Source organism: Patella vulgata, chromosome 3 (assembly GCF_932274485.2).
Source record: "Patella vulgata chromosome 3, xgPatVulg1.2, whole genome shotgun sequence".
In the NCBI taxonomy this organism is placed as follows: domain Eukaryota; kingdom Metazoa; phylum Mollusca; class Gastropoda; family Patellidae; genus Patella; species Patella vulgata.
The window spans coordinates 79,689,258-79,717,108 of record NC_065881.2 but is presented as its reverse complement, the minus strand read 5'-3'; the positions used below and the strand labels follow the sequence as shown (position 1 = coordinate 79,717,108).

General features: G+C 36.2%; 1 protein-coding gene across 1 annotated transcript in view; it reads left to right on the top strand.

Annotated features, from left to right (window-relative positions):
* The first annotated feature begins 1,466 nt into the window (after window positions 1-1,466).
* Window positions 1,467-27,851, top strand: part of LOC126814408 (neuropeptide Y receptor type 6-like) — a 49,429-nt gene continuing 23,044 nt past the window's right edge. The window contains exon 1 of the mRNA XM_050539511.1: window positions 1,467-1,808. The gene's annotated coding sequence lies outside the window, so the exon portion shown is untranslated. The remainder of the gene's footprint in view (window positions 1,809-27,851) is intronic.

Sequence of the window (27,851 nt, the reverse complement as noted above, 5' to 3'; positions counted from 1 at the left end):
AATTCTCAATCAAAAATTGTTCAATTCTTAATTAAAAAGGATCCATTTCTCTATCAAAAATTTATACATTTATCAATCAGAAATTATTCAGTATACAATCATTTATCAATCAGAAATTATTCAGTATACAATCATTTATCAATCAGAAAATTTTAATTTCTCAATCAATCAGAAATTACAACTCCCCTATCAGAATATATACATTTCTCGGTAAGAGGTTATGGGTTATGCCTTTCTCAGTAATAAATGTCGCAGTTAGAAACCCCAGAATATCCTGCCACGTGTACCACCCCTTATGTGTTATTACTCTAATTGTAAAGTGTGGTCTTTTAGTTCATTAGTAAGATAAAATCAATAGCTGATCTTATTTATTTAGCTTCCATGCAAGCCTCTCTCCTGGATGGTAATTGTAAATTTCAGTGAATGAAGAACGAGTGTGATGGTGTGTTGGTGTGAAGTACTATAAGAGCACGTGTAAAATACGCTAGTGGATTCATCAATAGATAACGGTTGCTTGTACATATATCTCTTCATGGATCAATACAAAACATAGTCAGTGTTTCATTCAAACACAAAGCCGGCTTTCTATTAGTATGAAATATAGACTTGGATAACACCGCCAGATGATATATTGATATGAGAGCGTTTTATGGTATTAATTTCCGTGCCACGAGGTTGTCAATTTCAACAACTGTCACAGTATGTATTCAAAGCTGACCAATGATAGATTTATACTGAAATAATCGGCACTATATTAACATCATCGGACATAACATATGAAAAGTTCAGTAGGAGTTGGGATTTTAGCCTGTGTACACCGACAGTAAAATTTTGAGGATTTGGCTTTAACATCTAGTGGACATCCATTAATAACACGTTGAACACTTATGTTAGAGAACTTTTCAACATTTCGTGCAAAGGCCAAACAGTGCGATTGTTTGACCTTTAGAATAATTTGCTCAATTCTATTATCAAGTGTTTGCAGCATCGATAAAGATTTTGAATGAACAGTTACAGAAGAGGATTGGGTGAGTTAGTAAAATAAGTACAGAAAAACAAGTTTGTTAGACACTTTAAAGTGTAATTGTCATCTTCTTGGTAAATAGTTCACGAACTGGATTGGTCGATTGGTGAAGTTATCGTAGAAGAAGTTCAGATTACAAATTAGTTGACAATTTGTTTATGGAATTGGGATAATATTCGATACTTCGGATAGATTTGATTATAAGATAGCTGTGCAAGAATACATAATTTAACATAAAAAGCATGTCATGTGAAACATGATGCTAAATAAGTTAACTAGTCAGATATAATGTTTCATAACTACCAACAAGTTCAAAGCTTGAAGCACTGGTACGAAACGAGATTGCAATCTTACTAACGATTTCTTGATTGTCAGACAGAAGATTGTTTTTCAAGAGTAAACCGATTGCTGATTTGTTTTGAGGAGAAAAACATTCTTGAACAGTAACATTTCGTTATCGACCAAATTTGTTTTTTTTTTCTTCCCTTTTTTGTTTCCAAACCAGTTTTATAAACGGATATGATGTAGTCGACTTTTAATTAAGTGTAAAGGTTATGTTCAAATATAGTTTCTTACTTATTGACTCCACAGGCTTGTGACCAAGTTAACACAGTTGCCGTTTTCCAGAGAGAGACTTCCATGTTTTTAATTGCTTAACAAAAGACTGAACATTTTATAAACAGGGAACTCACTGTTAATGTTGGAGGAGTTATTGGTTATGGTTCGTGTTCTGGTAAAAGAAATGTGTACCTGATGTAGTCCTTTATGGTCTTTATCGGTAGAGGTAAGTTCGTGTTCGATGTCAATGGCTGTTATTCGTACTTATTGTCTATCATACGTAGCTTTATATTGTATTTCTAAATAATAATAATGCATTTTCCAAAAAAGATGACAAAACTGAATTTGCTTTAAATCTTTTGATTTCCCAAAATTTCTTAGATTTGAATCCATAAATAAGTTGCATGTTGAAAGAAAAATGAAATAGTCCAATAAAATTAGTCATTTTGAAAATCTTAAAGGGATGCAAACAATCTTTTAACGAAGTTTAAGTGGAGGTACTCTACCTTTTACGATCAAATCAGAATAGTTATTCTACATGTAAACCCTTTACATGCTGATTAGACTACATTTACATTTTGAACTTTGCTTCCGGGTGTGGGGGGGGGGGGGGGAGCATGGCTCAATCGGACTGGTCAATCTTTCACAGAAATTTAAAATATAAGGTGGATGTCAGGCCAACATTGTATAAAACTTAAGAAACTACGTATCTTCGAGTCGTTTTGTTTTAATTTTATGTATTTCATTTTCTGTAAGTTCGTTTGAAATGATGAGACGTCAACCTCTTGGGCTTTAGTTCTATATGCCTGTTGATATTGTTAATTGATGGATTATGTTGATCCACATCGAGAATTGAAACGACGAGACAAGGGTGTCCCGGGAATTATATTGAGAGTGGGTGAGTGGACCGGAGAGGAGACGGAGAGGTGGTGACAGGTGGGAAGGCGACAAGGGGGTGGGGTAGGGAAGGAAGGGGACTATAGTGAAGATCGAAGTTAGGACTTTTTGGTTGTGATTTCTCTGTCCTAATCAAAACTACATGATCGTAGAGAACCGGGTCACTCATATTGACATATTCTTTCTTTTTTTTTCCTGGACTAATATTGCAATATTTCGCGTATTGACATTTGTGTGTAGTGTACCATCTGTTCTAATATAGATTTACATTCGTATGTAGTACTACGCAATTTATATTCTGAAAAGGGCACATTAAATAGAGTTAGCACCCCGCCTATTAGGTCTCTAAATGGCATATCGCGCATTATTTATTTCAAGAAATTATTTATCACAAGATACCAATTTATATTTAGAAAAGGGCACATTACAGAGTTAGCACCTCGCCTGTTAGGTCTCTAAATGGTATATCGCGCATTATTTATTTCGAGAAAATATTTATCACAAGTTAACAATAAATCAAATCAAAATAGACTGATGCTGATTGATTAGTACTTCTTGTCCTTTAATGTCAGAAAAGCACAAATCCTATATTTTTGCTTTATAGGAGCTAAATCGTTAATATTTGGGACCTAGAAATTGACACAAATGGGTTGCAACGCATATTAAAATGTAATATGAATGTATATAAACTGATTTACATTCAATCGTTCCCGTTTTTATTCTAATTTCTAATCAGTTATATTCGGCGAAATACGCTAGAAGACTTAATCGAATGGCAATCTCAATGACTCTTCATTCAAGTCTACACGAATAGTATTTATTGCGTATGCTTTTCAGATAAGAATATGACGTCACCGTTTGACATGACTTGTGGAATATGTCTAGACTCGTTCTGTATGTCCCTTGTTAAAAATGGGCTGAAACGCACCATGGTACACGATTCGCGTACCAATCGTAAAATGTTTATTTTGTCTTAAATATTGGATATGAAAAGCCCATCTTTTCACGGTAAGATCACAACATCAATGTTGATTTAAATATTTTCAATGTCGAAGACTTTGGATGATATTGAGTTAGAGACTTAGCTACTTTAACAATACAACAGGTTCTGTGTTATTGTTAATGAAGAATTTAAGATATATAAGAAATGTGATGTGCGAAACTTATTAGCAGGTGCTTGAGTCGGGTAAGTTTCACCTGACGAATCGATAACATCTGATTTTTGTCTATATTTCAATTAAAGGTGTGATATTGCTTTCATGATACTAATTGGTAGCAGTGGTATAATATTGCGGTATATTAGATTTCGTGCTATCGTCTAACTCCTATTCATTAAATTTCTAATCTAAGACAATCTATATTCTAATCTTTTTGATTTGTTTCGCTTAGATGGGGCTTCTAATCTTGCAATTTTTATTCTATTTCATGTTATTTCTATTATTGTAAAGAACACTTTTCTTTTCAATCTGGCTTTACATGTTTAGAATAAACATCAAACAAATTTAGACATCGTTTAGTGTTACCACTGGAAGCGATTCTATTCGCGCAATTACGGAGAACTCAAGATCATTGATATAAGCGGCTCATGCATTCGGAGTTTTTCGGTTAACCGAGTTGAACTTCCCTGAAACTATAGGCTTATAATTTTGTGCCATAATATAAATTGAAAAGTTGTCTTTGAATAGTCTTAAAACAATATCAGCTCCTACCGCATGCAAAATTGTAATTTTCTCAGGATCAAAGTCAGCTATTAAGTACCTGTCAAATTCTAGTCATACAAAAATGGATTAGTTTAGTAATAGTATGATTACAGTACCATGAGAACGTATAGTCGTTCGGGTGGGACAAAAAAAACCCAACAAAACAAAACAAGGTCCCGTGTACACATTGGCTTGCACATAAAAGATCCGTTGGTAGTTGGAATTCGATATAAGAGTGAGCCGTAGTGTCGCTGTCCGGGCAAAATGCCCGTCTTCATTAGCCCAGTTGGAGCAGAACAGTAGGACGCTAAACCCTACCACTGAAATTTAATGAGAAAAACATACTGTATAAAGAAACAAAAGTAACGGAATGGGGCACAAAGTTGCCCTCCCAGTCCCGTCAGTCTTTTGTTAAATTTGGTTTTTGATGCAACCAGAATAATCCCCATCCAGCCTGTCAAAACCCGAGACTCCAATCTATATCACTTGCTTCAGCATGCTAAAGATCCGCCGACATTTGGAATTCGAAATAAGAGCAGGCCGTAGCGCATGGGTTATGTCCGTTGTCATTAATTCTATCCGCAATCTAGCATTTTGCTTTTAAAAGTAACTATAATAGCTGTGTCCAGTCCAGCAGAATAATTGTTAATAGCAGGTTGTTGGTACCAAAAAGCAGCATTATTTTTATAAGTCAAAATCACGCTCAATATCAATATATTTTTAACATTTGGTCAACCAAAGAACTCCGCTTATATCAAGGTAAAGCCATGAAAATGAAATGTGGTTTAACGTCCTACTGTTCTGCTCCGAACTGGGCTAATGAAGACGGGCATATGCCATACAGTGTGCTATCGAATTCCAACTGTCAAGGGATCATTTACGTGCACGCCAATTTGTACACGGGACCTCTGTTTTTCGTCCCATCCGAACGATTATACAGCTGCCCTTGTCAGGCCCTCCGTCCTGCATCACTAACAAGGGGGAAAATCCCGTTGAACCTTCTCGGCCAATGCAGGGATCGAACACGCGACCTCCAGGCTAGCGAGCCAGAGTCTTACCCACTTAGCCACCGTGACCCCGTAAGGTAAAGCCAATACCTGAGCCGTGATTGCGCGATATTATTGTGCATGCAGTGGGTGGCGACACCAAGCGACGTCATAATGATGGTTGCTAAGCTAGATGTATAATAATTCTTAATTTATGCGACGTTCATAATGATGGTTGCTAAGCTAGATGTATAATAATTCTTAAAATTTATGCGACGTTCATTATAAACAAGTAAAGCTTCAATGAAGAGAACAAATATCATGAAAAATAATAAAAATTGCAAGATTAGATTATACATTGTCTTAGATTAGAAAGCACATGAATAGAAGTTAGACGATAGCACAATATAATTTTTAATCTAATATACCGCCTTAGTGTGAAGGGTGTTTTACTTGCAAGGGCTGAGACAAAATATGGTTTTCACAAGTTTAAAATATATTTTATTGCACCAACAAAAACAAATTTGGATACAATTAGATTAGAACAAGGTTATTAAAAACTTACAAAAGTCCTTTCACAAGTTTTTAATTTAAAGTGTAAAGAAAGGCCATTGTAGTAGGCCTATTGACACTGCTGTTAAAGTGAGTCGGACCACGGAGAATGAAAACATCTTCAAAGATGAAGAAAGAGTACCATCGACCATGCATCCACTGTTTATGGAAATAGTAGAGATATAACAGTACTTTGTCCGAGGCGAGCAATCTGATTAAAACACAGATCATATTTTGTTTCGTTTTTATAGTTCAAAATTTCGTTTTACTTCTCTTTACTACACTAGGATCTGGAAGAGTTGTTATCATTGACGTGTTCTGAATGGTGTGAGGAATTAGCCAATGAAACGGTCTGTTACGGCGAGCTTTAATTAGGCGTGTTTTGCACGGAACTTTGGGTAATCCACTAGTAACATCAATGCTGATTGGTTAATCAAATGTCTGACGTCATAGGGTTAAAAGCCGCTCGTATGACCTCTGACGCGACCTATCGCTACAACCGGTCAGATCTTCATGTAGTGTAGGCCATCGAAAGTAAAAAAAAACAAAACGAAACGAAATATAGATCTGTATTTTAATTAGATTGCGAGGCGATCGTATCAATGAAAAATGATTTTTGGAAATTAATTTTTTACTAAGTTAAAATCACAAATTTATATACACTGAAACGCCATTCAGGAGACGACCATCGGATCGCATTATTTCTAGTGTGTCTTTCTTGTAAATCATTGCTAAGTTTGGTTTGTGTGATTACATTCCTGGGACTGGACAGCGCAATGGACGCTAACGACCAGTCCCCGGGTCCGTTCGCTAGATTTGATATTATGTTGTTTATTGCTTGCATGTGTGTAGTGTGTGTCTTGTCCATGCACTTCAATTGCCTTAAACGTTTGTTATACTAACGTGAAATATAAGAACCAGATTGGGGTTTTAACGTCGATTCGACCCAAACCGGATAATTTCAAGACTAACATATAGTTCAGTTTTATTTCAATAATTCAATAATGTAGGGTTAAGGGTCTTTAGCAATGGGAGGAAGCCGGAGGACCCGGAGAAGACCCACGAGATTGGACAGGCGACCCTACTCCTTGCCATGTACAAGTGGGGATTCGTAACCACGCCACTTGTTTCATTGATTTGACAGATCTTCTGACCCAACGCCCACGCGTTAACCCCCCCCCCCCCCTCTTGCCCCAAAAACCAAATTGGATTGTTTAATAAAGTTTGTATCACTAAAGTTGGACGGACTCAACTTGCCCTCAAGCTTGATGCTGAGAAAATAAGGAAAACTAATCTTGATCTATACGGGGGCGTTCGATTGAATTGTCAAGACAATATTCTGTTCAAGACAATTGCTACACGATGAGTATATAAAAAAATAATGGCTTCTTTTTAACAACATTTCCAATCCCAGTCACGTCAGGTATTGTTTGTCATAATGTCGTATTTTATTCTTTTATTGAAGAATGTAATCATAAACAAGATTGAACGGCTTAACCGTAAAAAACGTGACTGGGTTCATAAAATATGTGTTAGATATAAGCTAAAGGACATCGATATAACCAGACGATTTACGCATACTCTTACCAGAGTGCGTAACACAGAGCGATGATTATCCTCGGTATCTCCTGTTACTCCACTATACCCTGGATTAATCCACAAGGTTTCCACGATTTCAAATTATCTGCCCTGGCCTTTATAGTAGCTAAAGTCTACGAACCAATCAAAAAACAGTTTACAAACCAGTCGTTTCGCCTTCGTTTTTATAAGGGTAGATAACCATATTCATGTCCATTTACTGAATGGTTTATGTAAATAATGTATATATTTCTAATTCATTTATGTTTAATTGTATTACCAAAATCTGTAGTATGTTTCGCTGATTTCTTTGTCTGAAATGTTTCATTGGGTTATGTTTATTATTATTAAACTTATACTTGGCAATTTGATTCTCAATAAATTGTTACGCTATCACGTGGACGTAAAGATCCGGGAATGGACGAACGATTCTCAATAAGACTCTTGAACCCACATCTATAAACGCCCGGTCTTCATTGATATAATGTTATGTAATTTCTTGTTAATAAATACGCATTTAGAATAATTTGGACTTCTCTCATTTAGGGTAACTCCTAACTTTGTCCGATGAGAGTCACTTCACTTGCCAACCTCCTTTATTGCAATTACCGATTTATGGGATTGGTCGATAAATATAGCACAATCATCGAGGGTGGATAACTCGAAAGTGTGCCCCCCCCCCCCATAGATTAACCCAGGCGTAAGTGGAGTAGAACGGAATGAAACGACTGGGGATACTGAGGATGGGCGCTGATCTGTTAGTCGGAAGTCGGTGTCAGGGTTCATAGTGGTTCTGGATATAAGCTACAGTTGGTGCTGAAACGTGGGACGTTAAACCACATTTCAATACAAACTAACGGCGCAAAGGCTTGGTATAGATCCCTAACACTGCTTACCTGTTACTCGGAAGTCGGTAGATATTAAATCCATTGACAATCCAGACAAATGTCGTACATGTGGCATGATAGAGAGGCTTACTTTCGTTTTAAGAACCTCCGATACCCATTCTGTAAGAAATTAAACTGTCTCCATTGAACTAGCTATCTGACGCGACATTGCTCTCGGTAGATTGTGTAATTACCTTTCATATACAAACACTTACTAGTTTACGGCACCCGTAAAGATACCTTGGGCGATATATAGGAAATGGATTTCAGATACCGAAGCTACTTGCTAGAAAGTATCCTCAAGTAAGTTCAACTGTATATATAAAAAGAAATTGTTTTGTGTCATTACATATACATTTTAGTTTGATTCGGCTTAATTCTATTACTTGAGGCATGTCGTTGTAAACGCTTGATCTTTAACTTTGACAGTGTGTATTGTATTGGGTGTTCTGTGTTTTAACGCACTACCTTTCTGTACCTCGCTAGACTGGAGGTCGAGTGTTCGATCCCTGCATTGGCCGAGAAAGTTCATCCAGATTTTCCGGCGTGGTTCCCCCTTGTCAGTGATGCAGGACGGAGGGCCTGACAAGGACAGTTGTCTAGTTCTTCAGATCAGACGAAGAAACCGAGGTCCCGTATATACATTGGAATGCACGTAAAAGATCCCTTGGCAAAGAGAAATCGATATAAGAGTAGGCGATAGTGCCGCTGCCCGGGCAAAATTCCCCTCATAGCACACTGTATGGCATATGCCCATCTTCATTAGCCCAGGTTAGGAGCAGAACAGTAGGACGTTAAACCCCATTTCATTTCATTTCATGTATACCTTTCTGTACCAACTGGGCTTATGAAGACGGACATGTTCCGTCCGCCAGTGTGCTATAAGGAACAATACGCCCCGAAATAGCGGATCTACGGCTTACTCTTATATCCAATTCCACATGTCAATTGTTATTTTACGTGTATCCGAACGACTAGACAGTGTTCCTTACCAGACCCTTCACCCTGCATCACTTTCTCGACCAACAACGGGATCGAACCCGGGATCTCTAAGTTAACGATTAAGCACATGATTCAAAGGGGCGTATAAGGGAAGAGAGTGAGAAATCGGGTTTAACGTCACTGTACACAAACTAGGTCATTTCGGGATTAACATGGTTCAATTTTATTTCAATAATTCGCTTGCACGCAAGGGTCTTTAGCAGTGGGGGGGGGGGGCGGAAGACTCGGAGAAAACGAACGAGGTTGGACAAGCGACACGCGACACTACTCCTTGTTACGTACAAGCGGGATTTAAAACCACGCCACTTGACTTAATAACAGACCTTCTAATCTAACACGCGTTATCCTTAGCCCACCCACCCCTCTCATGGGAAGAGGGGACAACGCACAAATTTGCCATTGCCGGATTTACCATTGATCACCATACCCAACCCTCTCATGGGAAGAGGGGACAACGCACAAATTCCCGGCTTTACCATTGATCACCATACGTTGCAAAATTAAAAATGGACTGGTTCACGAAAATCCCCTCCGTTGAAGTATACTATAAATTTCAAAATAACGATTGGATACCACGTAAACATTTTACGTAAACTTAGTTTGGCGGATCAGATCAAAGACTTTACAGTTTTAAAAAAAAGTAGTTCTAGAGAGCATGAACATAATCCACCTCGTGCACGACTATAATCATAGCTTAATGAAGGTGATGGTTATACATGTAAGAACGATAAAAATGTATAAATAAGAGAAATTGGAGGAAATGTGGGAGCCAATCTAAGTAGAATCCTGGCTGATAATTCCCTCCTCATTACACCAGGGACGACCTGCCAATGATGATATTAACTAAATTATTATAAAGCTTCCGACTTATTTATCAATTGACCGGCTACTACTAGTCGTCAGCTTTATTGACTTTCCGTTGAGAGTAAAAGAAGTTCATGTTGTTGGGATTTGACCTGTACTATATTATCTAAAAGCCAGTTTAAATTACCGTGTAGCTCTCCAATTAACTTGCTACTTTATCATGGCATGACATTACACGGAGCTTAACATGGTATTGAGTAAACGCTGGGATCAATTTTACAATATACTCTTTCTCAATAATATCTCCTGGGCGCAGGTGTGAAGTGGTGCATATTTTCCATTTAAGCTCTGGTCCCTAAAAACCACTAAGTTTAATACCTTATGGCTCCATACTTTTTCATATTTCTATTTCTGCACAAATATATGTGGCAACATTAGAATTATGTTTTTTATAATATTTCTTGGCTACTTTACAAATATATTTCATATTTAAAGTGCATCTTTTTTCCGTGAGCAGTGGTACATGTCTTTTGGGTGCGAGATCACAGGTGGACATCGAAATAAGAGTAGACTGTAACACCGCTGCCAGGGCAAAATTTCGCCATAACAGGCCGCATGACACATGCCCGTCTTCTTTAGTTCGCTCGGATTCATAAAAGTAAGACCTTATTTCCTTTAATTTTACGTAAACAGCATGGCTTCAATACCACAAGTGAAATGAAATGAAATGGGGTTTAACGTCCCACTGTTCTGCTTCGACTGGGATAATGAAGACGGGCATACGCCATGCAGTGTGCTATGAGGGAAATTGTGCCAAGGCAGTGGAATTATGGTATACTCTTATGTCGAATTAAAATTTCCATGGGATCTTTTACGTGCGCGCCAAAGTATACACGGGTTTTCGTACCATCCGAACGACTAGACAGCTCTCCTTGTCAAGCCCTGCGTCCTGCACCACTGACAGGGGGAAACCAATATCAAGATGAGCTTTCTCGGTCAATGCAGGAATCGAAAACGCGACCTCCAGGCTAGCGAACCAGCGTCTAACCCACTGAGCCACCGTGTGCCCCAAGTTACGATGGATGTCCCTGCACTGGTCCAGTATCTTGACTGTTACAGCATCGCGGGTATGTCACCCCGACGCAAAATTGGACACTACGTGACTACCGAACGGTACATATTCATGCTCTGTAGCAGTTGGAAGGAACCTGAGGATCCATAGAAACTCCACGAGCTTCGACAGGCGAGCCACGCCTTGTCATATGTGACAAAGTACTCTATAACTTTCATCAAATTGAACGATCATTTAGGTGCTTAGAACTTTATGACATCTGCTGGTTTTTGATAATATATGATATTGACGTTTCAACTCTGTATAAATTTCTGTTAAGGCACGGGCTGGCTATGATCTAATTAAATACGTAATTAATCCCATATGTCATTACAAATTACATATGATCTGTGAACACGCTCCGCATTACTTCAAAGGGATACACACTGGTCAGTAAGCATGCCGTGACGAGATAACAGAGACAATTGCATGTATGACCATGTGTCTTATCTATTGTCCAGAGGTATATAACGAGGAGTTTGCTGACAGTTAGGAAGACGACTAAAGAAGACTAGAGGCGAGCTGAGACGGAGTTCAGCCGCTGCCTTGGCAGAGGGGCTGAATGGTGGATTTAATATTGTTATATGTGTTCCTGTCGTAGTCTAGTTCCTGTATATTAGTTTAGGTTCCTGTATTGTTTTGTATGTAGATGTGTTCTATACCGGATGTAAATAAATCATATATTTACTAAACTGATCTCTGTTATCACTAAGATAGTGCTACACGTACACGCTTGCGATTGAAACCACTCAATGCTAGAGTCTATTGCCTAAACCCCACGGGTTAGACCACGCAACAGAATTAAAGATGCGCTATGTCTGCATTAGATAAAGAGCTGACCGTTCTTGCCATAATAGTTCAAAAGTAGATAATGAAAAATAATGAATATATTGAAAATTTCTATCAAACTACATTATTCGGTGCGATGTTATGAGTGTTTGAATTTTTGACAAAATGCAGAGTAGATTGTTTATCATCGTAACAACGGTACTTGGCAATCGAGACTATTATCTATTTTATCACTAAACTTTTAAATGGTCGTGGTGTTCTAATCTATGTAAAATTGGAGCCATCCGACGACCCAGAGAGTTGATTATGGGCTTGTCATGTTAATAAATGTTTAATTAATATGTGTCGAGTAGACCTTAAACCCCATTTCTCTCTCTCTCTCTCTTTAATTAATAATTCATATAACATTTAATCCCTAAAGAAAGACCTACAATAGACAGATTTAGCTAATACACACTTCCTCTTTAAAGAAAGCATCCATGCGAATAAATAACAAAAGATTTAATCAAATACGCAATCCAAAGTTTATACTAATAAAAAAAAGATCACATAAAAATAAAGGGGTGTATTTCATTGTGGTTGTGTATGAAATATGTTTATGTAATGTTCCCTTTCACCGAGGTAATATGCAGACAAAATGTCGCAGGCTTTCGTGAAATCATATCATAATTCAATCATTGTGTACTTTAGTCATTATTATTTCATATTTCGTTTCCATCAATTCTTTTCTTATCATGAACATGTCGGTTTTTTAGAATAAATAATAAATAACTAAACACCTTTGGATGTTGCAAATCACTCAAGAGTCTTACGTTACGTAAATGAAACAAGGGGATAAATCCCTCCGGATTGACAGGAATAACCACGCAAAGGGGCCCTAGCCAAAACAGGTATTTTTTCTGCTGTAACCCCTTGGTAAAGGACCCTAGCTAGACCAGGGATCATCTGCTGTAACCCTGTGAGTATGGACCCTAGCCAAATCAGGTATATTCTGCTGTAACGATGAATAAGGGCCCTAGCCAAACAGGGTATCATCTGCTGTAAATAAAAATTCGAATAGCCCATTTCATTTAATTTGGGAGCATAGATATAGAAAAAATTTATTATTCGCTTCGGAATCGATTACACACACCGAACTCTTAACAACCTATGTGATCATTATTGGACCGACCTGACCCTTGAAACAAAGGTCAACACAATCTTGTTATGAAGTGATGATCCCATGAAACATCACTACAAAAGAGTTTGTAATATTGAAGTAGATGTCGCTTATTGGTATTTCCCGATCATTTGTATTACGTAATGACGTTATAATTTAGCTGGTATAAACTAATAGTTTTGTGAATGAAATATCTGTAATTATATATAGTGATATGATTAATTTCATTAATAAGTCGTCAGTGATTACATGGAGCGAAGAATTGATAGAATGTTATTGATTGGTGATGTCCAGGCTGACCAGTTACCACAGAGGGCCAGCGGTATTTAATTCAGTAGATGCCATGGAGTACAGTAATTAGCTGCTAACTAATTTCCTCATTTTACAAGATCTATAATTTTAATATTATTGTCCGTCTGAATATTTAAAGCACAGGTCTATCTCGGACCGCTACTTTAATATTTCGTTTTTTCAAATTTTGGATGTCATGGAGTACAGTTATTAACTGGTAACTAATTTCCCCATTTCCCAAGATCTATAATTTTACTATATAATATTATATTCAAATTTTAGATGTCATGGAGTACAATAATTAACTGCTAACTAATTTTCCAAGATCTATAGTTTTACTATATTATATTACAGCCCGCCTTTTCCAAGATGTATAATTTTACTATATAATATTATTGTCCGTCTGATTATTTAAAGCGCGGGTCTATCTGGAACCGCTACTTTAATATTTCTTTCACTTGTGATATTAATGTGATATTTGTTGTCGTGGGATAAAAACACATAAGTGCTCATTATACAGACAAATAGAAATGTTGACAATTTATTTTTGTTTTTCAGCCTCTAGTTATTTGGTTCTCGCAAACAAACTCTATTTATGTGGTACTTGTTCCCTTATTCAGAATGTCGATACAACTTCCTCGAAACAAACGGTAGATTTTAACCTTTTGAATTGGCTCTAAAACTGTTTAAGTGTTTTGCCTTTTTGATATCGGAACTGAATTTGTAAGATTGTTGTAATTTTGAAGTCTGGATAATAAACAGTATATTGTGTTGTACTTTTGGAGACTTTTTGTCTGAAATTGTTTCTAAACATAATCTGGACAATTAGCGATGGTTCTAGACATAGCATGATTACAAAGCCTACCGGGTTTAAATTTGCTCCTGATATTTTTTCTGACTTCTTAATGATTTTGAAATTATTGGTGTTCTGTGGAAGCTGTGCTTTTGTAAGTGTCTAGATGTGTGGGTGCGGATGGGGGTATATTTGTTATGTCAAAAATTCAATACTGAAAACAGTTAACTACTGTCGTTTAAGTAGTTGGTTGAAACTGGAGACCTCGGTGAAAACCTCCACTGTATAAGGCTGGCAAACCTAGTCCTTGTGACCTGTCTGCGGTATCGATATGGTGGAAGCAGACCCTAAACGTTTAAGGCACTAAAAATAGTCCTTGTTCCACTACACAATCGTGGGTCAGACGACGACGCTATAGTATTGAATTTCATGATCCAAAGCGCTCTTGGGCGCTTATTCTAATAAACTGAAATATTTCGTTGTTAATTTAGAGAAATTCACAACCGGGGAATCAAAATCACACCAGTTGACTCGTTGACAGACCTAATGATACAGCGCCCCCCCCCCCCCCTCCCACAGATGTTAATTTACAAAGGTCGCCGATAGATAGGTTGAATATAATGTGTGGCATGACATTTATATTGTTGTTATCGGGTATAATTAAATTAATTAGGTTGATCTAAAACAGCAGAAAGAAACCCCATATTATGAGATCGCTCACAGCTGATTACTTGGTGCGTAGAAATTTTAACTAGGTTTTATCAGTTCCACTGAAGAAATATCCAACACGACGGAATGAAACCCCATATTATCGCCATAGAGATCGCTTAAAGCTCAATATTAGATTAAGAGACAATGTTCAGGATTGTCAAGGTTTTAGCATTTCCCTTGACTCAAATTATGAATGACACTGTAGATTCGTCTAGTTTACCAAAAGTCCAAGGGCTGATCTTATTAAACATAGGAAGCCTTTCTTATATATTGAAAGTTAAGCGACTGTATCTCAGCCGTAGGACGTTAAACCCCCATGTCATTTCATTTCATTTCTATATCTAGACACTCAATAGGCTGGCTTATCTCAAATTGTGCAAGAGTTTAGAACACATTCGATTGATTTGTGATGATCATGTTAAATCGAACATTATTTTGTTGTTAAATATCGGTAATTAACTATTGTTCTGTCAATACGGGGGTCTTCATTGTGTTTGTACCGATTAGACGTCGTAGGATGAAATCATACATTTTATTATGTAGGAGGAAAGGTGATTAACCCAACGGCGGACATCTACGGTGTTTTTACCGCTTAGACATTATGTGATGAAAACATTCTAATTAAGTGGGAGCAACAGAAAAGGTTACTTTTTAACCCAACGGCTGCGATCTCCTAGGCGTTTGTACTGTTTAAAGGACGCGATGGCTCTATTCTGTGAAACCTTAAGATACTTTAATGTAATACGAATACGTGATTTTTATTCAATTTTAAAATTTAAATGTTATTTCTAATTAATTATGTTCAGTGCAATACGTGAATAGTCGAAACTGAACGACAGTCGTGTTTATGTTTTTTTTTTTTGTGAGTCAGCAATCACTAATACTTCAGCATTGCCTTGTAGGATATGATTGGTCTTTGGTCTTTGTTCATAGAATACACGACTCGTGTACTGATTTTAAAATGTTCATTATGTCTTAAATACTGGACATTAGGATCCTTTTTCACGGCAAGATAACATTAATATGGATTAAATGGACAACATTGAAATTTAATTCGTTTTTTTTTTTAATTTCGATTTTTATGGAAAAATATTTAGTTGGAGGTTTAGCTCCTTTAAGCTTCGTAGGATACATTGTAAAAGTAGATAGAAAAGAATGGTGCCTGTGTCAACCTTTATTACATAGCCAAATGACCTACAGATAGTTTCATAGAAAATTAACAATGTCTGTAAGGTAGGGTTGCTGGCATAAAAAAAAGATCACCATGCATGGCCTTAAGTGCACTGTCTGCTCTTTTTGCCGCGAGAAATTATCATAATGGCAACATTACAAGAGACTGAATTTTCGAATTGTCAGCAATTTATGTCACAAATTTTCTGAAATACGTAGTATTGAATTGTGGAAAATAGTAGAAAGACCAAAAACATATTTCCTGCATTTTATTTTAGATATTAATATTTGGTTTGGTGGTATTAGGAAAATAATAAAGATCTCGTTTTATAATATCTGGTCAAAAGGCAAAACCTAGTAACTCACTTTTTCTTTTTTTTATCAAAATTGAGTTAGGTCCAAATTTGTAGTTACTAGCGTATGTGTCTCCTGTTGTTGTACTAGATATTCCAATCTTTTGGTTTTGTAAGCAGTTACACCCATGCCACAACCTAGCAACTTCCTTCATTTGCCTAGTATACCACAGCAAAACCTAGTAACTCAATAGTCAAATCAATGGATGAGCTGGCGTTTAATATTCATTCAATACGTTTTCCTTTGTTTTCTTAAAGTAAGAAAAAAGTGAGTTACTAGGTGTTGCCTTTTGACGGGAGATATGAGCATAACAGAGAATATAGACATATTGATTACTATGGGAACTTGGGATGGTTTATAGGACATACATTTTTAATGAAAGAAATTTGAAATTCTGGTCATAACCTGACTTGTAAATTGAAACTTAACTAGATTTCAGCAAGGAACAAGTTGACAATTTCATCGGAAAGTTAAAGAATAATTGAGACATTTAACAGAGTGACAAATCCAAGTTTCGAACTTAGCCCAGACAATCATTCATAATTAACGTTTGGTTAACCGGAACCGGTTATAACCCAGCAGGAGGATAGAACTTAATAAGGTAATCACGTGACGTCTCTCATCACCTTCCGTTGCAATGGTCATTAAACATCAATATATTATAAAATGGTTAAATTCCAACTTGTCATAGTTCAGCAAAAATCATAATTAATGATAGTTCAAAGACAAATGATTATTTGATCCAATACGTGTAAATTACACTTACGATAATTTTCATTAGAAATGAGTTATAAATGAGATCATGTGATATAAACAACGAAATAGGTTGCCATGACAATGACCCTGCTATTATGAATTAAGACATTAATATTTGCCTTGATTATCTTAACAACTCTGGCAATTCCAAAGTATCTTAAAATCTAACCCGACGTGATTTTTTCATCCAGTGAAGTGGACGCCATTTGCCACCACACCACAGATCAAATGTAATTTATTCCAACGTGTATCTAAATCATTGTGGGGTTTTTATGTGTAATATGGGGATTTAGAAACTATAACCCGTCCTCAGCAAATTGTTTTGTATAAAATGATTGAGAATATTTAAGAGAAAATCTAGACGTTTTAAGGTTTGGAATTGTGTTATAATGAGATAATGCTATATACACATATATACTGGACAGTCTCTACGAAGACGGTTTTATATCACTTTTTGTGATTGGTAGGTTGATCTGGAGTTGACTAATCACGACTTACTGAACTGAGCAAATTACGAAATGTCTTCAGACCAAGATAAAATATATTAAACAACCGAAAGCAAACGGAACAAATAATTTAAATAAAAGAAGAAGAAGCAGAGTAGAAAGGCGTCGTCATAATTTACGAATATTAAATATCAATATCAGCTTTAAAAATGAAAATGGTGTAACAACCAATGCACCAAAGCAGGTCAATTTAATCACAAAAACTCAGAATTGCATTATTAATATAAAAAAGTCGCAAAACACAAACATATTAAAATCACTGGAATGGAAGACAAACTATCTTGTATTTTCAGGGCATGATCACTTGAGATACTCAGAATCGATTTTAATGTAAAAACATAAGATGAATCATTCATTTTATAAAGTCATTTATGGGCAAAAGTTATCAAAATCATTTCAAGCTTCAGATAATTTATGATTGTCTTTTTTTAAATATCGTTTTTAGGATAATATTTCGACATTTTCTTTACAGCCTCTTCAGCTTATTGAAGATTTTCTGTTTAATAGACATCACTGGGGTTTTTTTTGTTTCTTTTTTATTGATTATGAATAAATAATTGGTTTGGTGATATTTGCTGTGATTTAAAATACAGTTACAACCGGGTTGTTCAGAACTGATTCGATTATATAAAGTAGAAATAAAATGAAAACGGGGTTTAACGTCCTACTGTTTATATAAAGTCGAAAACAAACCGACCAAACCATCACTACGGTATAGACGTTTTTAAGTATCGTACATATTTTTAGTGTTTTCAGTGGGTTTAGCAAATGCTCCCAGAAAATGCTTCATCCCATGCAAGCAGACAAGTACTAGAATTTTTTACAAACATCCACTGACGGCTGAAATTTCCTGTTTGTGTCACTTTTCATTATCTATTTTTGAACTATTATAGAAATAACGACCAACACTTTATCTAAATGTTACATAATGTCTCTTTAAAAATATAATTTCCGAGAAAAAAATGGAGAAAAATTGTTATCCCTTTAAACCTCTTCAATAAATCATCTTTAGTCGAGACACAAATCTTTAAATCGACATTTATGGCTCGAGTTGACTGCAGATATTTATTAGGTGTAATTTCGTAGAATCAAAGTAACACGGGTGCAATTTTTGAAATGAAATGAAATGGGGTTTAACGTCCTACTGTTCTGCTTTTACTGGGATAATGAAGACGGTGCAATTTTGGAAGATCGTTTATTGTATAAAATCCCGTATTCATCGTTAAATTAACAATAAATATTTATGAAGTACAAAGTATGTAATTGGTAATTATTCAATAATTATTCAGATTTGTTCTAAAAGTAGTGTATCTATAATTAGATTTAAAAAGAACGATGAATTTTGTACAGCATTGACGAACGTTTTTGTGTTTTAAATCAAATAACTGATGCTAAATCTAAACTGAAACTTCCGCTATTATGACCATCATTATTCTCGTTAATATATCCACGACATATGCGTGACCCTTGAATTGAGATTGAAATTTACCCAAATATGCACCAATGTGAGTTTAGCTTTCAGACCACGATACATAATTCAAGCATAATTCTTGAAATGATTGACAATTAAATTATTTAAACATTGATAATTTGTATGTATTGAAATTGCGTTTAAAATACGATAGAAACTTCACTAAAAATATGTCATCCATGATTTCGCGTTCAGACAATACATAATTCAAGCTTAATTCAGCTGAAATGCAGACAGCCGCTTGTCGAGTTTGGAGATCATCTGATTTCTTCTTCACAGAAATATCTGACACCCAAGACGTACATCAATATTTAACGTTTACTTAAATATGTATTATGTAAGATTTAGGATAAAGACCTGATCGTTTTTGCTATATTAGTTCAAAAATAGATAATTGAAAATGAATATATTGAACAGTTCAAGTTTTGACTGTTTGAAGATGTAGGTTAGATTGTTTATTATCGGTACTTGACAATCGAGGCTATAAATCAAACTAAATATATTGAACATTTCAAGTTTTGACTGTTTGAAGATGTAGGGTAGATTGTTTATTATCGTAGCAACGGTACTTGACATTCGGGGCTAAGTCTCGAGTTATTAAATTTCTCGTTAAGACTTGTCATGTCAATAAATGTATATATAAGAATTTATATAACATTTGAAGCCAACATAACGACATCCATTCCAATAGACAGATTAAGCTCTTACATAATGCATCTTTGACAGTGAAATGTCCATTACAAACAGGGGGGGGGGGGGGGGTAGCGCGTGCGCGTTGTATCACAAGGTTGTCATTACGTCAGCTGGCGTGGTTTCAATTACCCGGTTGTACGTAACAAAGGGTTGCATATCCAACTTCGTGAGTTTTCCCCGGGTCCTCCGGCTTCCTCCTACTGCTAAAGATCCCTACGCGCAAGCGAATTATTGAAATAAAATTGAACCATGTGTTAGTCCCAAAATGACCTATTTGTGTCGAGTGGACGTTAAACTCCATTTTTTCTCTCTCTTTCCATTACAAACTAGATTGAAAATCTAATTTCCCCTCAAATATGTCAATCCGCCTTTGACTTTGAGACTTCATTTTAGGCTATAATTTTCATTTCAAACACAATTCTTCTAATAGACACGCTGAGAAAATCTAATTATTTCGTTCCGTATGTTTAATGGATCTGGTGCTCTACAACGCATAGAAGGGTCGACAGCCTTTTATCTATTGCAAAACATCCAGTTTGGACAGCATATACATAAACAAAATAAGATAATAACGGTACTTCGAAATGAAATGGGGGGGTAAACATCCTATTTATTGCTAACATCACAAAAGTAATAAAACTGCACAATGATAAAGCGGATCAGATGTTGGGTAAATCTGAGCCCGGTAAAGTATAACATCAGCAAAGGAAAATGAAAGAAAACGAAAAACAGTTTGGTAGAATTGGATCAATATCGTTATCATCGCCTGTAAAAAAAAATATGTATATTAAACTATATTTCTGAATCGATCCACAAACTGTCTAGGGATGTCAATTTTGTATGTGAAAATACTAATTTAGGGTACCAATATAAAATACTTGCAGCTTCACCGTGGTTTGAAAATACAATATTATGCGTGTGTATAAGAATCCCCCGGGATATATGAAACAGTTCAATATCTCAGTCGTTATTATCGAGATTAAACTACATGTAATTTGAGCAGGGTTGTAAATACGATTAAATCTGTTATAACTTTGTAGACTTACAGAACATATTATGTTACCTGAAGCCACCTACTTTATCTTCACATCTATCATCACGTGACTAAATACAGGTGTTCAAGGTCGGGACAATAAAAAAAAGTATGTTTGGTTTCTGCATCTAGACAAAAAAAAGTTTATTATCGTCAATAACCTAATCATATTTCTAGTAAAAAATGGTTAAAGGGTGTATGGCTTTATTTTTTTGGAACAAAGACATAGACGAGAGTTGTTCTAAAGCACATAATAATGTAATATATATGTACGTAAAGAGATTTATATTCAATTTATGAAAAAGATATTGTAATTACTGATCAATATTATCCAGTTACGCCTGCTATAGTTCATTCTACACGTTGTTTTTTTTAAATTATCATTTTTTCGTTTGTGAATCAGCCTTTATTAATTACATTGTCTTGTAGGATACGTTTTTATTTGTTTATTAAAAACAATCACCCGAAACCAAAGAATATACGACTCGTGTACTGATAATAAAATCTTAAAGATACATTATGGGAGAAAAGATAAGGAGATGGCAGTTCTCGCTATAATAGTTAAAAACTAGATAGTGTAATGGTAATTTGCTGAAAATTGCAGTCAAATTGATCCACTATGAGCCGAGAACGAAGCGGGTGAAATTTTCGCATAGTGTCGGTCATCATTACTAAAATCATTAATATAAACAGCATAGTGTCGATTATCTACGGTTTTGATTTAATTATCAATGGCCATGAAGCGGCATATAGGAATCTAATCCAGCCAACATTGAAGGCTAGCCTTGACATCGAGAGTTTATTATGGTCTGGATAAGTTAATTAATGTCTAATTGATAATTTAGATAACATTTCAGGCCTAAAAAAAGACTTGTAATAAGCAGATTTTGCTCTTGCATAATGCATGTTTAATTGCGTCTTAAATATTGCATATTAGGATCCTATGCTATTTTTTCGCTGAAAGATAACTACATCAATATTGTTTGAAATTGACCAATATTGAATTCAAATTTGTGTTTTTAATTTCGGGTATATTATGGCAAATATTGAGTTAAAGATTTAGCTCTGCGTAGTTTGGTGCGCGTACTGAAGCCAAAATGGGGCCTCTGGGACTGGTCGCCGGGTCAATTACAGGTGTGTGTGTGTGGGGGGGGGGGAGACATGAAATGAAATGGGTTTTAACGTCCTACTGTTATGTTCCAACTGGGCTGATGAATACGGGCATACGCCATACAGTGTGCTATGAGAGAAATTTTGTGCGGACAGCGGTGCTGCGGATTACACATATCGAATTCCAACTGCCAAGGGATATTTTACGTGCACTCGAATGTACACATGGGACCTCGGTTTTTCGTCTCATGAGAACGACTACGTGCTGTAAACGGTAATTAATTTTGTTGTGGACACAAAACTCGACATTTTTTGTTGAATTGTAAGCAGAAATGCAATCTTGGATAATGGTGCTAATTATACTAATACTTCTAATAATATATAATAATAATAAAAGAAGTTCGGCCACAAATCTGCGATTTGTAAGATACTCAGTGAAGACAATTAGCATATAATGAATGAAAATGTACAAAATTAACAATCCAACGATGTCCATGAATTCCTGGAATACGATACGGATATCAGGTGCATGTTAAATTGCTTTGTTGATGTTCATCATCTGTTTACATGAAAACACGAACCCTTACACCTGTGATAAATATTAATCACACGACAGCCGATAGCCTCGAAACATTACAGTTTTTCGGACACAGGTACAATAAAATTATCATGAATGACAAGTCGTATCAGGTGTTCTTGAAAGATAAATAATTTGTTATAGTTCGTGCACACCACGAGACTCTTAAATGAAGCGATGATTTAGTCTTACATCGGTAGCTTTATTGGTCGATAATGATTCGAAACCTGGCGTCTTCGGAATGGCTAGGACTGAGTTAAAGATGCATTCCTGCATTCCCATGAATGTATTTGTAGTTTTTTTTCCAATAAACGAATGATAATTGTGTTATATATTATGGAAAGTAGAGACATCCAATCTTACTAGGAAAACACTGCATTCCCTGAAAAACACCCAAGATTAAAATGTAAGTGGAAGGCAGTTTTCAAGTGTGGCGTGCAGCTTGCACAGGTTACGTTTTAACCGAATGACTAGCGGTTGTCAGAACAGTAACAGACAGACGGAAAAAGAAACTGGCAGATGATAATCCACGAATTTTCCCAGGTTTCGATATTTATAGTTAATGGACAAAACAAGGAAAAATGGACCTTGCCTCAACTTGGCTGGTTGTCGCGATAAGCAAGTCACGTGGCAAACAAGGCTGCTTAAAATAAATTAGAGTATTCCCCAACGAGTAAGAGGCTTTGAATGGGGTTTGTAGCAATACTCAGTTTGGATATGTTTTTAGTTCAAATATATCATCAAATCACACAGTTTGTCCATGGGGAATAATAATCTTATGTCATTTAGCGATGGAACAGAACACAATTTTTATGAAAAATCCATTACTGGTTTTATTTTAAAAGCACGACTGTTTAATGTATATGGGAAGGCATCTTTAAGTGATTTGGCGAGCAGGAACTGAAACGAAGTCTTCAGGAATCAAAACCTTACTTGAATTATTTATTCAGAAAGTGTCTGTGTTTTGGGTGCCGAAACAGATTTAACTTGTTGATGAACGTATTGAGTATACACTGACCTCATGTAACTGATTCAATCAGCGTTTATGTTTGTTTATATATACATACTAGGTAATTATAACCCGATTTGATACATACATGTCAGTAAATAAACCAATTATTACCCAAAATATAAACATTAATAATGACCTGTTTAACCTGTTGCTGCTATATAATAACAACATCTTTAGATGTTTATCTATGACCCGAAACTGTACTATAATTATAAATATCTTCAGACCTGTACGATAGGCATGGCGCGGTGTATCGACGACACACCCAAACGTAAGAAAATTGTGTATTGGTGCATACAATATCACATTGACCGCAATCACCTGCTGCATCTAACGTACTATTTCACTCAACGGATTTAATTGACCACTTTATATTTCTTGCTGTAGCGCCACCAGGGCGAACTACTGGGAAGGAGTGAAATAAAATGAAATGAAATGGGGGTGTAACGTCCTACTTTTCTGCCATGTGCTATGTGGAAAATTTTGCACGGACAGCGGCGCCACGAACAACTCTTATTTTGAATATTCCAGGGTTCTTTTAGTTGCACACCAATGTGTACACGGGACCTCGGTTATTCGTCCCACATCACTGACAAGGGGAACGCCGCCGTAAAATTCGGATGAACTTTTTCAGTCAACACAGAGCCACCGCGGCTTCCGAAGGTGTGGCCCAGGCTTCTCAGACACTAATTGGGATCATACAAAAATAGCGACATGGAAATACTTTGCATATCTTCTAACCGTTGATCTTTGACGGTAGATAATAAATAGCCAGATCTTGACAAGTGCATCCCAATACATTAGGTACATTGTCTATAATTACATTAAGTAGAACTAGAAATAACCTTAGCAGAAATACCCCTCCTTTGTGTATACCTATTCACAAAGTTGCAACACTTGATCTCATATAAATTCGGTGACCCGGAAGTGCCTTGATTTGATAATACAAGGGGGATCACGGTGGCTAAGTGTGTAAAGATGCTGGATCGCTAGCCTATAGGTCGGGTGCTCGATCCTTGCATTAGCCGAGAAAGTTCATCCACATTTCCCGGTGTGGTTCCCCCTTGTCAGTGATACAGGACAGAGGGCTTACACGTAAAAGATCCCTTGACAGTTGGAATTCGATATAAGAGTGTCCGGGCAAAATTTCCCTCATAGCACAGTGTATGGCGTATGTCCGTCTTCATTAGCCCTGTTCGGAGCAGGACACCATTTCATTTCATTTCATTTTGATAATACAAGGAAGACAAATGCATGGAATAGGGTTTAAATAGGCTGTCAAATATTCAATCATGAAATGAAATGAAATGAAATGGGGTTTAACGTCCTACTGTTCTGCTCCTATACTGGGCTAATGAAGACGGGCATACGCCATACAGTGTGCTATGAGGGAAATTTTGCCCGGGCAGCGGCACAATCGCCTACTCTTATATCGAATTCCAACTGCCAGGGGATCTTTTACGTGCATTCTAATATATACACGGGACCTCGGTTTTTCGTCTCATCCGAAGGACTAGACAGCTGTCCTTGTCAGGCCCTCTGTTCTGCACCACTGACAAGGGGAAACCACGTCGGAACAAATATTCAATCATAAATCGGTGACCGGGAACTGCCGTGATTTGATGATACAAGGAAGACAAATTCATGGAATAGGGTTTAAATAAGCTGTCAAATATTCAATCATCCATAATTTTATCTATGTTTTATGAAATCATTTAAATTTTGGATATGATATTATCATAACACATGACACAATTATATGGAATACAAGTTACTTGAAGAGTTTATTTCAGCGACGTTTTGACAAGGGTTCTCCCGTCTTTATCAAGCAAAGAATGACAACCATCGTGCAATGAAGATACTGTATATATACAAAATAGGGAACAAAGACAAACATCTATATACAATCAGAGATAATGATAAAAAATACTGTTAGATAGGGTGGTGGTTATGCTTGCACAAAACGAGCCCACTAAGAGACCATATAGAGAAGCCATATTGTGATTTTATCTACAGGCAAGCGAATTATTAAAATTAAATTGAACCATAACTCTCTCTCTCTCTCTCTCTCTCTCTCTCTTTGTCGGTAAATATGTGCAATACTATAGAAGCTTTTGACCAAAGAACGCTCTTGTCTGTGATTAATAGCACCCCATTAACTTAGATTCCACAGTCAGCAAACGTTTGTAGGGTTGCTTTATAATAAAACATACATTTCAGTAGTGTGGCTGTCTTTATCGCCAAGCATACTTCGGGGAAGAGTTATTATGACAGGATTGTGCGGCCCACAGGCATTTATCGTTGATATTATCTACATTTCAGTAATAATGATATGTAATGAATATAGCATCCACATATATAACTAACAATAATTTCAATATATCATAATAATTCTATACAATTATCTTTGATATGAATATTATCTGCCTCAAAATTGTATAAAGATTCCATCGATACAGAAACGTTCTCCTACTTTGAATATTTATTGGAACATAATTATATTAATATAGACAATTCCTCGAATAATAAATAGATTTAATTATACAATTATTGAAAGAGAGACAAAGCGTCATATAGGAATCAATATAGAAAGGATTAAAGAATCAGCACATGTAATATGAAGTTAAAGATAGCATAAAGATCATATTTTTTTATATGGAACTTATTTACATTAATTCAGACCACTGAAAAGATTCCCAGATTTTATATGTTTGAATTGTACAATATATTTGAAAAAGAGAGAGATGGGGTTTAACGTCCACTCGGCACAAACTATATATAGGTCATTTCGGGACTAGCACATGGTTCAATTTTATTCCAATAATTCGCTTGCACGTAGGGGTCTTTAGCAGTGGAAGGAAACCATAGGACCCGAAGAATACCCACGAGGTTGGACAGGCGACCTTATTCCTTGTCACGTACAACCCTGGAATCGTAACCACGCCAGTAACCGCGTCTGGTTATTCCAGTCAACATCGATAGTATTTATTGTGCATGCTCTACAAATAAGAATATGGCATTACCGTTTGATATGACATGTGGAATATATGTCTAGCCTCATTCTTTGAGCACCTTGTTACAAATTGCACTGAAACGCATTATGATACACGATTCGTGTACCAATGATAAAATGTTTATTTTGTCTGAAGTATTGGATATCAGAAGCCCATATTTTCAAGGTAAGATCACCACACCAATGCTGATTTAAATTGCAAAAAAAGTCGTGTTTTCAATGTCGAAGATTTTGGATGATATTGGGTTACGGACTTAGCTACTTTAAATTAGAGAAAAAAAAGAGACTAAATGAAATGGGGTTTAACGTTCTTTTTTCTGCAATGTGCTATGAGGGCACTTTGGTCCGGACAGCGGCGCTAGTCTTCTATTTTTATGAATTATAAGGGTCAATGGTTCTTTAACGTGCACCCAGTTTGTGCACGAGAACGTGTTTATTCGCCCTCACCCGAACTACTAGACGCTATTCCTTGTCAGGCTCTTTGTAGTGCATCATTGTTAAAGGAAACCCGAGGAACTTTCGTTGTCAAGATCGAACTCGGGAGCACCAGATTAGCGCGCCAACACATTTAGACACTGGGCCACAGTGGCTCGCTATATGGCTACATTTAGAATATTAAAACAAAACATTAGATAGGTTAGGAGCAATTTGGATTTTGGACCTACAAGCATTTTGGATTCTATATACTTCTTGAACTTTTTATTCGACCTTTATTCTCTAATGTTGTACTTTTAAACAGAAGGAAGACATACAGTAGTACATATTACAGAGTTTAACTGTTCCATGTATTTCCCAATATGACAGTTGCCTGAAGTCAATTACAACCGTGTCATTTGTTGTAATCGAATACTGTAATTAACCATGCCACATTCTTGTATAAAATCATTATTTATTAATAGACGTAAAAAATTATGCAGAAAATGGCTTCCCGTCAATATCACTGAAATATACAGCTAAGATTTCGTCGAATTCTTAAAGAATTCTTTATTTTGTCTTTCTGGTAAATATTAATTACTTTGATGTCAGAACGACCTCTCCGTCGACCCTGTTCATGGGAGATACGAAACGACTGGATAAGCAAGTCTAGTATTTACCGCTGTAAATGTCGTATTTGTTAGGTGATTTCGAATTCCTGAATGTTATAAGCGCTTCATTATTACTCGTAAATGCCCCCCCCCCCCCGATAGAGTTAAACCTCTTTCAGTAATGCTACTAGTGGTGATTTGATTAGAAATGGGACAAGACCTTTGCGATTATAGTTTTGAGCTCTATACGATTATAGTTGTGAGCTCTATACGATTATAGTTGTGAGCT